This window comes from Leucoraja erinacea, chromosome 27, assembly GCF_028641065.1.
Source record: "Leucoraja erinacea ecotype New England chromosome 27, Leri_hhj_1, whole genome shotgun sequence".
NCBI classification, from domain to species: domain Eukaryota; kingdom Metazoa; phylum Chordata; class Chondrichthyes; order Rajiformes; family Rajidae; genus Leucoraja; species Leucoraja erinaceus.
The window spans coordinates 8744016-8756612 of record NC_073403.1 but is presented as its reverse complement, the minus strand read 5'-3'; the positions used below and the strand labels follow the sequence as shown (position 1 = coordinate 8756612).

The window sequence follows — 12597 nt, the reverse complement described above, 5'->3', positions numbered from 1 at the left end:
ATGGGTGTTGGTAGAAGCAAATACGATAATGACATTTTAAGAGGAATTTAGACAGATGGATATGCAGGGAATGGGAGGATATAGATCATGTGCAAGTAGAAAGAATTAATTTAACTTGGCATCATGTTCGTCGCAAGCCTTGTGAGGCGAATGGCCTGTTCCTGTGCTGTTCTATGTTCTATTGCACTTTCATGTCTGGTATAATTTAAGATTTCACACATAAGGATTTTCCACAACTTCCCGACATTAAGACAGGCTGAATCAAGTGTATCCCAGTGACTGTGAAGGACTTTTATTATGTAAAGTCCTCTGTCAATGCATGTGTCCGGTGTGTTGCATTCCAGGGTCTGAATCTGTTTATTTTCAAAAGCAGTCCCATTTAATGAGCATCCTATCGTCCAGTCTATTTATATATGAGGTCTATTGTTTATAGTCATAGACTGAAAACCCAGTGATTCTGGGAATCGAGAGAGAAAAAAAAAAAAGCAAGTTCATTGGCCTGTAACTTCATTAATTATAAAATTTCTTATCTGAACACTCTCTATTTAAGAAGGGATACTATCATACATCTTTTTTTTAAATTAGGCCAAAACTGATGCAAGTCCAGTGTCCTTTTCTGCAAAATGTCAGGACACAGCAATGAAACAATTTGGAATTAAGTTCTTCATTACTTGGAAGCAACATTTTGTAAGTCTGGTCGGCCCTATGTCTGTTTTTTGTGTAGTTGTTCTGCAGTCAACTAGTTGCATCTCAACTGGTTAGGAGATTCAGCATAAGGCAGTGTTTTTGTTGTTATACCCAACACAGAAAGAGGCCATTGTGCCCATGTCTTCTCTTTTTATCAGTGCAATAATCAGGAGATGGGAATCAATCTGTTCAGTTTTTGCATTTTTTCTCTATCTTATATTCACAACACTCGTTTAACTTGATGGCCTGCTGGATTTGTGGGCAATGAAGAAGTATGAACATTGAGGCTTGAAATATATTGCTTTGATTTCTTAGAAACGGTTCTCTGTTGTAATTATTTGGTCGTGAAACATTTATTAATCAGAATGAGTCCACTTAGGAGGATCTGATAGTAAACAGAGTTGTACTTTTTTTTCAAGCAAGTGCTGGCATTTGTCCCTTGTTGAGTACCTCATTGCTAATCATCTCACACTGTATAAAAACAGCATTGTTTTGTTCTTTTACCACTAATGGATCATGATCTATTGATCTACAGTATATGCAGTACAAATGCAACTGGAGATCCTTCTTCCCTGTGGCTGTCAAACTGTACAACTCCTCCCCCTTCTGTCATGGTGTAGACCCCTCCTCTCCATTCTTTGCACATCCCCGATCCTTTCCACTCGTCACTTTAATTTCATGTATTTTGTGTTTTATAACTGTTGGCAGATTAATTTCCCTCCTGGGATAAATGAAGTTCTATCGTATCGTATATTCACAGTCAAGTAAACTGCAGGGATATGGCCCAGTGATGTCTGACATGCATTTCTACATTACCCTCAATTAAGTCCATGGTGCACAGTAAAGTTTGGAACATATTACACAAAGGCAACAAAGAATTGCAGATGCTGGTTTATATCAAAGATAGACACAAAGTGCTGGAGTAACTCAGCGGGATAGGCAGCATTTCCGGAGATAAAGGATAGGGATGTTTTGGGTTGGGACCCCTCTTAGACAAGGGTCCTGACCTGAACGTCACCTATCCTCTATATCCAGATATGCTGCCTGACCCGCTGAATTACTCCAGCACTTTATGTCTACCAGCAGAAGAATTGTCAACTGTGATCTATTTGAATGCCAGAACTTGCTTGAAGGGCTTCACTTGGCTGTAAGAATTAAGGAATGGAAACAAGATTAGCCCTCATGAATCCTTGAGTTTGCTGAGCCATTTGGTAAGCTCATAGTTGACTCTCTAACTTGCTCCACATTTCCATCTGATTCATGTATCTTTGGAGCAAAGGAAATAGGCAACGTTTCGGGCCAAAACCCTTCTTCAGACTGTCTGAACTCATCAGTCTGAAGAAGGTTTTCGGCCTGAAACGTTGCCTATTTCCTTTGCTCCATAGATGCTGCCTCACCGGCTGAGTTTCTCCAGTATTTTTGCCTACCTTCGATTTTCCAGCATCTGCAGTTCCTTCTTAAACATGATTCGTGTATCTCTTGGTTTCCTCTTTGGATACAAAATATAGTCAGTGAATGGCGTGCAGTTAAAGTACCACTAGCTTAATCTAACCCATAAGTGAACATGCACAGGCCTCCAGGTTTGAGAATTTTAACCATTCACAAAATTGAAATTTTCTTCTAGACTGTACAAATCCTTTCACTTGGCCACTCTAGTATGAAATGCAACTGACAATTTGTGGCATCGTGCAATAAGTGGATCAACTCTTGTCTTAAGCCTCAGATCCCTTGTTCCAAATTCTTCAACCAGAGGGAATAATAATAATAATAATAAATTTAATTTTTATAGCGCTTTTCTAAGACTCAAAGTCGGTTTACAACAGTAACAGACAATAGCAATAGGAATGTCCTAGGTATGTGGCAGTAAATCACTCTCAGAATTTTGTATGGTTCTGAGATTACCTCTTAGATACGTGTTTTTAAAGCTGTAAATTCCAAATCAATATTTGGATTATTGCATTAAAGCTACAATGTAAATGCAGTTTTTTTTCTGATATTTTCGAAGAAACTGGTGCAGCTTTCAAGGCATTCGCTATTGTGTCTGCATCATGTTTGATAAGCGTTGGAGTACAGCTTAACACTGTTCTACTCTATTCTTTTATTACTACTTGGGATGATGCACTCAGTTTAATTTGACAGTTTGAAGAGAGAATGGGGACAGGAACAGCTCCTGCACCACCATTTAGCAAAAATAACACTTTTTGCTAACAGTAATTGTTGATTTTGAAGACTTCCTTGCTTTCTAGAGTCAGGAGAGTAATTGCTGAGATTTATGGATTAGATGTGAGCACCTTCAAACTGATGACAACAGTCAATATAAAGTAAGATAATGTTCTAGCTAGTGGTGGAGTTGTCCAAATCCTTTCACTTGCTTATTCTCCAGCGTGAAATGTAAGTGACAATTTGTGGAATCAAGAAAGAAATGTTAGCATTTTACTTTGGGATTTGGATGACAATTTTCTTTGGGATATGAAACGTTTATAATCACTTTAAGGTAGCAACTGTGTTTAAGTTAAACACAAAGTGCGGGAGTAACTCAGCAGGTCAGGCAACATCTCTGGAGGACATGAACATGTGACGTTTTGGATCTGGACCCTTTTTCAGACTTTGTTTGTATTCATTGCTAAGCATCCAGTGGTCCAATGATATCGGTCTAATGGTCTAATCTAGTATTTCCGTTTTGGTGCATGCATCTGTATATTTGAACATTTTCTTAGTGTGTACAGATAGGTGCTGAATAATCTTAATGTTTTTTTAATCTCAATCCTATAATTAAGATATCCAGACTTTTTGAAAAAAAATGGTTGCTGTCTAAGCCTTAATTTGGCCTTGTACCTTCGAGGATTGATAGGTCTAAAACATTTTTTATTCTGAAGTTTAAAAAGGTGTTTCCCTACTTGTGGGGTTGATTAAAAAACCATCATAGTTTTTGATCTCTTGGGAGCTGTTTAGTTCAATAGGTGCATGTGTTGGAAAGTCAAGAGCTGCATAATGTCTGAAATTTTTAATATTAGAGCTTTGGCTTTGATTCAGTGATCGATGTCGAGCTTGAAATCAGAAGACGATGGGCTCAGCCTGTTGGCTGTTTCTTTTTTCAGAATTTGGCCAAAAAATCCTTGTACTGAGAGAGTGCTGTGCAATCTCATATCCTATCATTTGGTTGTTTGGTGGTTGTGATTAGCACAGTTTGCATATTTATTGAAAATGAAGCAGTGTTAACTAATTTTGCCCCGGCTTATATCAGTACTGGACTAACCCAGAGAGAAACATCTGCTAAGTTTCCCACTCTTGTTTGTTATGCAATGACAATGCCGTGAAGTATGAGCACGTGGACAGTGATGAAGTTGTATATTATGCAATAGACAAATGCACCTACATCTGGACTTGTATATGAAGAACAATCTCCATAGAAAAATATTAAAGTTTTTAGACTTTAGAGAAAGATCGAAGAAACAGGCCCCATGACCCACCGAGCCCACACTGACCAGCGATCACCCCGAACACTAGAACTGTTCTATGCAAAAGGGACAATTTACAGAGGCCAATTAACCTACAAACCTGTACGTCTTTGGAATGTTTTGGGGAACCAGAGCACCCAAGGAAAACCCATGCGGTCACGGAGAACGTACAAACTCCATACAGCCAGCACCCCTAGTCATGATTGAACCAGGATTTCTGGCGCTGTAAGGCAGCAACTCTACCGCTGTAAGGCAGCAACTCTACCGCTGTAAGGCAGCAACTCTACAGCTGCGCCACAGTGCCACCACATGTGTTAATGCGTCCTAAGACATTATATCCAAGGAAGGTTCAGTATCACCAGGCTATAAAATTGTTTTAGCTGGAGCTAGCAATGAAACATGCTTATTAATGCCAGTTTGCCCACTGATTCCTTCTATAAAATACACGTGGACATTAAATGAGGTCAGCCCTGGCGTGACTGCAGTGTCTCTGTTTGCCTTGCTTTTGGTCCACTTGCACTTGGCCAAATTACTACAAATTATGTTATTGCAGAGCATGTAAGAGGTGTGTTGGCTCCGAGGAAAACTTGGTGCAAATTACATTAAATTTATCATCCTTGAGCAGTTTGAGCCTGTAATGTTGTGCATATCAGCTTTCCTGGTTAGGCCAGTATAAACCGTGGCGAGGTTCTGGGATGAGATTAGTGTGTATGAGTGAGAGAACTAGAGTGAACATGTTTAATTCTGAGACAAACTAATGGTCTCCTCAATACTTTTATGTAAGCACTGCTGTAGACCTGTTTTTGTTCTTTAGTGCATCCATTCCTTTAATGTGTTTAAATGAACAGAGGACTTTTGTGTAACTGCATTTGCTTAAAGTTGCTCTCGCTGGATTTGTTTTACTTTTAATGTTTTGTTGGGGAATTATGTGATTGAAGTCAGATCAATACCCATCACATTCACTTAGCCATAGTCCCAGTTAAATGCATGGCTTTGCGTTTTTCTGTCTATCTGATGCCTGATCCTTCACCTTGCAAAGGCGGTGAGCAAGAGAAAAAAACGGAATAAGGGTTTAAACTACCTTAAATTTAAAGATGGTGAATAAGTGTATTAACAATATCAGTGAATTATAAAGTGTGAAATGGAGCTAGCATTAAGAATCAATTCACCAGGGACTGAGCTTGACATTTCTTAAGAGTTAATTGATTTTGAAAATTGTCAAGAGATTTTTTTATATTCTGTAAAAATGTTCTTATCCATCCATCGTTCCTGATTTCTTGCATCTTGTTCCTCAGACACCAAGTGTTTTAATTGGAATTGGTGTTGGGATATTTGAACATGGTGCATAACAATTCTTGTTTAATATCTTTGCATGGTCAACAATGATCAGATTCTACACCCAGACTTGGACATTGGTCATGTAGAGCTTATTGTACAAGTATGGTAAGGTACATGTTCACAGTGGAACACAAGAACAGGCCCTTCAGCTAAAGTCTGAAGACCACCTCTTATCCGCCTGCACGTAATCAATATCCCTCTATTTGCTGCATATCCATATGCCTATCCAAATGTCTCTTAAATGCCACTACCACGTCTGCCTCAACCACCATCCCCAGCAATGTATGAACTTTATTGAGGTGTACAAGATCACGAGGGGCATGGATAAGGTAAACATTTATTTTTCCCAGGTAGAGAATGCAATAAATTGTAGCCATAGACTTGATCTGATAGGGGATAGAATTAAGGGAGACCTCAGAGGCAATGTTTTCACTCAGACGGCATTCCATAACTGGACCAAGCTGCGAGAGGAAATTGTAGAAGAGGATACAAATACAACTATGAAAAGACATTTGGACAGATGTGTGGATAGGAAAGAGCTAATGAGATATGGGCCAAATGCAGGCAAATGGGACTAGCCCAGAATGCCAGCTTGGTCAGCATAGACAAGGTGGGCTGAATGGCCTGTTTCCATGCTGTTTTGGTCTAACTCCATGATGCTAATTGCACCATCAAATGGAATTGCAACCAAACATCTTCACGTTGTAACCATTCAAAAATAGAGCAATAGAGTTGTGTATCAAAGAAGCAGGCCCTTCGGCCCACTGCATCTATTCTGACCATCGTGCCCATCTCCATTAATTTCCATAATGCTCTGTGTCTTGGTCATTCAAGTACTTGTCCAGGTGCTTCTTAAATATGTTGTTCCTGCCTCCACCACCCCCTTTGGCTGTTTCTTCCAGAATCCTACTATTCTTTGTTTGGAAAAACCATTTGCTCAAGTCCCATTTAAATCTTTACCCTCTCACCTTGAACCTGTGCATTCTAGTTTTACACACACCTACCTTGGGGGGAGGGGGGGGGGAAAGACTGTGACTCCATTTTATCGATGCCCCTCATGATTTTGTCAGCCTTTAGTAGGTCATCCCTTAAGCCTCCTGCACTCAAGGAGAAACAATCCCAACCCAATTCAGTCATAACTCAAGCCCTCTAGTCTCGCTGATGCCCTTGTGAATCTTTTCTGCACCGACTCTAGCTGAATTACATCCTTCATATGGTATGGTGACCAAAGATGTGCACAATATTCCAGTTCTCTCGCCAATGTCCAATATACAGTGCCCTCCATAATGTTTAGGACAAAGACCAATCATTTATTTATTTGCCTCTGTACTACACAATTTGAGAGTTGTAATAGAAAAAAATCACATGTGGTTAAAGTGCACATTGTCAGATTTTAATAAAGGCCATTTTTACACATTTTGGTTTCACCATGTAGAAATTACAGCAGTGTTTATACATAGTACCCCTATTTTAGGGCACCACGATGTTTGGGACATAGCAATGTCATGTAAATGAAAGTAGTCATGTTCAGTATTTTGTTGCATATCCTTTGCATGCAATGACTGCTTGAAGTCTGCAATTCATGGACATCACCAGTTGCTGGGTGGCTTCTCTGGTGATGATCTGTCAGGCCTGTATTGCAGCCATCTTTAGCTTATGCTTGTTTTGGGGACTAGTCCCCTTTAGTTTTCTCTTCAGCATATAAAAGGCATGCTCAATTGGGTTCAGATCGGGTGATTGACTTGGCCACTCAAGAATTGACCAATTTTTAGCTTTGAAAAACTCCTTTGTTGCTTTAGCAGTATATTTGTGATCATTGTCTTGCTGTAGAATGAACCGCCGGCCAACAAGTTTTGAGGCATTTGTTTGAACGTGTACATAGGATGTGTCCGTACACTTCAGAATTCATTATGTTACTGCCATCAGCAGTTGTATCATCTATGAAGATAAGTGAGCCAGTACCTTTAGCAGCCATACATGCCCAGGCCATAACACCCCCACCACCGTGTTGCACAGATGAGGTGGTATGCTTTGGATCTTGGGCAGTTTCTTCTCTCCTCCATACTTTGCTCTTGCCATCACTCTGATATAAGTTAATCTTCGTCTCCTCTGTCCACAAGAACTTTTTCCAGAACTGTGGTTGCTCTTTTAAGCACTTCTTGGCAAACTGTAACCCGACCATCCTATTTTTGCGGATAACCAGTGGTTTGCATCTTGCAGTGTAGCCTCTGTATTTCTGTTCATGAAGTCTTCTGCGGACAGTGGTCATTGACAAATCCACACCTGACTCATGAAGAGTGTTTCTGATCTGTCAGACAGATTTGTGGATTTTTCTTTATTATATAGAGAGAATTCTTCTGTCATCAGCTGTGGAGGTCTTCCTTGGCCTGCCTGTCCCTTTGCGATTAGTAAGCTCACCAGTGCTCTCTTTCTTCTTAATGATGTTCCAAACAGTTGATTTTGGTAAGCCTAAGGTTTAGCTGTTTGACTCTAACAGTTTTATTCTTGTTCCTCAGTCTCATAATAGCTTCTTTGACTTTCATTGGCACAACTTTGGTCCTCATGTTGATAAATAGCAATAAAAGTTTCCAAAGGTGATGGAAAGACTGGGGGAAAGACTATGTGCTGAGAGCTCTCTTATACCTGCATTAAGGAGGCAATTTAAACGCACCTGAGCAATTACAAACACATGTGAAGCCATGTGTCCCAAACATTATGGTGCCCTGAAATGGGGGGACTATATATAAACTCAGCTGTAATTTCTACATGATGAAACCAAATTGTATAAAAATGGCCTTTATTCAAATCTGATAATGTGCACTTTAACCACATGTGATTTTTATTCTATTACATATCTCAAATTGTGGAGTACAGAGGCAAATAAATAAATGATGGACCTTTGTCCCAAACATTATGGAGGGCACAGTAGCTGTAACGTGGTACATGTGACAATAAACTGACCTTGACCCTTGAAACCTTGATGCCCCATCCTATGAAGGCTGACATACCATGTGTTTTCTTCACCAGCTTGTCCACCGGCATCACAACCTTCAGGTGTACTTGAACCCCAAGGTCTCCTGTTCAATAATACTCCCCAGACCCCTGCCGTTCACTGTTTAAATTCGCAAATTGTGTCACTTTACACTTGGCTGAATTAAATTCCAACAGCCTTTCCCATGGCCACTTTACCAGTTGATCTATACCCTGCTGTAACCTGAGACAACCTTCACTGTCCTCTACACCGCTAATTTTGGTGTAGCCTCAAACATACTAACCATGCCACCTATGTTCTCGTCAAATAAATGTTAGGATATACGAGAATTGTGTTGCATATCAGTGCACGGCTAAATAAAGGTGACATTGGGCATCACAAGTTGCCATTCCTATCAGTGGTAAAGCATCGCATGTGATGGGCAGCTGGAGCCTGAGAAGTTATACCTTTGAGACTGAATCTTGAAAGTCTGAAGCAAAAAAGTAACTTGACATTTGGAGTTTTGTGATTAACTTGATTATTTTGTTTATATAACAGGACTTTCATCCTCAAATATAACATCTCCTAATATCTTCAACATCATAATTGCTTCCCCTAGTTCTGCCTGAAACATTTTCTTTAAGCTTTGGTTTAAATCCAAGATTTTCTTAAAAAAACATTAAACTACATGACGAGTTTTTACAAGGTCTCTGGCAGGACTGCAAAATATTCTTTGGTTGTACAACGTCTGTAACATTTCCTTTATCCTTAAGAGAATGCTTGTCTTAGCATTTACTCAGAACAGTTACAACTTGAAGCATTTTTGCAATTCCCATAGTTGATAGTGAAAAAGCCAGAGCGTGTGAACTGAGTGTTAGCTGTTTTGTTTATCTTCCTTAACTATGGATGTTGTTTACTGTGTAGTACAATGCCAATTTCATATTCTTTGAACTGTCTTTAAAAGGTGCCAAAATAATGTCTAAAAGTAAATCGAGGAGATAAAAGAGGGAAGAGTGTAGGTGGACACAAAATGCTGGAGTAACTCAGCAAGTCAGGCAGCATATCTGGAGAGAAGGAATGGGTGATGTTTCGGGTCGAGACCCTTCTTCAGAGGGTAGGTGTCAGACAGCTGAAGGCGTGTTTGCTACGATGGATTGGAGGGTACAATGGTCTGTATGTGTGACAGGAGTAAAAAATATTGTAGGGCTAGAGGAGGTCACAGAGGTCAGAAAGATGAATACATTTAAATACAAAGTTAACTGTTGTAAATTTTGAATTATTGATGCACTGGTGGTTAGTGACCACAATGGTGGGGGTTAATTGGGGTGGAGTGACGCAGAATCAAGGTCATTTGGCTTGTAGAACTAGATTAATTTTATAGTGCAATAATTAATAGAATTGATTAAACTTTGTCATTGTTGGTTGAAATCCCCTGAACGTGTGTGGAGCTCTCTCCACTCCTGGTTTATTTGCATCGCTCAGCCTCGTATATCTTGGCTTTGGTTAGACTTTAGACGTACATCGCCGAAATGGGCTCTTCTGCCCACGGAGTCCACACCGACCAGTGATCAGCCCCAAACACTAGCACCATCCTACATACTTTGGGACAAATTTCAATTTTTTCCAAAGCCAATTCATGTAGGTCTTTGGAGTGTGGGAGGAAACTAGAGCACACAGACCCACATGGTCACAGGGAGAACGTATAAACTTCGTACAGACTGCACCCGTCGTCAGGATTGAACCCGGGTCTCTCTCTATAAGGCAGGAACTCTACCGCTGCGCCTCTGTGCTGCCCCAGTTGTACTATATATTTTTGAACGACGTATTCAAATCTGCATTTGTTTCAATGGTCACTAAAAGATAACCATTTGCAAGTTACAATAAAGAGTGAAAATGCATATCCAATGTGTCGCCAGCTGAGAGAATTGATGGGTTATTTTCTTAAGAGTGAACTCCACATCAGATGTAATGAAGGATGACTTGAGAAGTGTGTTTCTTTCAATGGATTTCTTGTTCAAATGTTCGAATGTAATATTAAAAATTATAACTGGCCACTGCACCACTAGGCTTGGAAGAGGAAATACTGAAAGTGACAGACAAATTTTGGCATCTACTAAACCAACTCAGAAACATCATGTTACTGCATTATTAGGCAATATCAGTTTCCATTACATGAGAACATTGGAAACAAATGCAGGGGAAAAGAAAAGTTTTGGCCCCCTTGGTGTACTTTTGGAAAATATTGTCGGTGGCAGTAATTCTTAAATGAACTAATCTTTGTTTGGCGGTTCTTGCTTCTTCCAAATGCCAGTACATATTGTCTCATTTTAGTTTAGTGATATAGTGTGGAATCAGACCCTTTGGCCCACCGAGTCCGCTTCAATCAGCAATCCCTGCACACTAAAGCTCCTGTCCTTGGCGCGCTAATTACGCGACCTCGTGGTTGCGTTGAGGCGCGATGGTCCCGCGAAGGACGCGCACGACTTAATGCTCCCGCACAGCCGTCTGGAGCACGTGACGTCATTTGAAGATGTACACAAAATGCTGGAGTAACTCAGCGGGACTGGCAGCATCTCTGGAGAGAAGCAATGGGTGATGTTTAGTGTCGAGACTTCTTCAGTCTGGAAGAAGGGTCTTGACCCGAAAAGTCATCCATTGCTTATCTCCAGAGATGAGTCAACCATTGCTTCTCTCCCACTAAGATACTCCAACATTTGTGTCTATCTTCAATTTTCTTGGCCCCGCACTGGGAGTAGCAGTGGAGGCGGATCGAATCCGCAACGGCCGTGAGCCCCGGCCGAGCTCGGCGATCGTTTGCCTGCTTCTGCTGCTGTTGAGGTGAGACGTTGCGTCGCACCAGGGTCTTGGGCCTGTCCCACTTTGGCTGTCAGTTACGCGACAGGCCGTTGGCGTGCGAAGATTATGTTCGCTACAAAATCTCGGAGCGCCGTGCGATATCGCGCACAATTCCATACCCCGCGCTTCTCAGTGGGACCGGCTCCGCGTGGCCACACGATGCCCGTGCGACTCAACGCAATGATGAGGTCACGTAATTTGCGTGCCAAGGACACGTAAGTGGGACAGGGCCTTACCACTATCTTACACACACGAAGGACAATTTACAATTATACCATGCCAATTAACCTACAAAGCTGTACGTCTTTAGTGTGGGAGGAAACCAACGCAGGTCGCTGGGAGAATGTACGAAATCTGTACAGACAAGCACCCACAGTCAGGATCAAACCCAGATCTCTGGTGTTGTAAGGCAGCAACTCTACCACTGTGCCACCATGCCACCTACTAATTGAAGAACTTGAAGAAATTGAGGCAGAAGTAGTTAAACGGACCCTCCAGCCTGCTCTGCCACCATGGTTTATCCTGTGCCTCATTCACTTTGCATTTAATTGTCTTGTCCACTAATTTCTTATCAGATTCAGGCCTGGATATGCTCAAAACTTGAACATCCACAACTCTAATCGAGAGAATTGAAAAATATTTGCAGCTGTTAGCTTGAAGAGATTTCAACTTGTCGTATTCCTAAATTATTTCATTATTTCATTCTTAAATTATCTCTTTCATGCTTTTAGATTCTCTAGCCTGAGGAGAAGGTTTCTTGGTATCTACCCTGCCACTCCCTCTCAGAATCTTTTGTGTTTCAAGACATAAATCCTGCATTTGAAGAATGACATATAATAAAACAAGCTTTTAGTGTCATCAAGTTACCTTTAGACTTCTCTTCCCAAAACTAATGGTGCAATTCATCAAATTTATATATGAGGTAGATAATAGAATCTTTCCATCTTTGCTTATCTCTACTGCCTTTTAATTTAAATAATACACCCACAGTACAATTCAACTACAAATTAAAAAAAAGTAAACTTTTTTTTAAGCATTCGTCAATCTACCTTTGCTGCTATCTCTCAAAGACGTTGTACGTGAAAATATGTTTTTGGATCAATGGGCATTTTACAACCGTATTCTGTAGCATTTTACGGCTTCTGTGGAACTCAGTGAGCATGAAGAACACATGAATCATTTAGGTTTGTATTCCTTCTGAAGCTTGGCTTAGAATCTATCGCACTGCCTCAGCTCTTTCACTGAATTTTGTCCATATACGTAATGAAAACATCCTTTGAGTATTGT

The 12597-nt window shown here is 40.5% G+C and overlaps 1 protein-coding gene across 1 annotated transcript in view; it reads left to right on the top strand.

Moving 5' to 3' along the window:
- The window catches only part of raraa (retinoic acid receptor, alpha a), a 531083-nt gene that overhangs the window by 21150 nt on the left and 497336 nt on the right, over positions 1-12597 (top strand). The gene's annotated exons all lie outside the window — the stretch shown is intronic.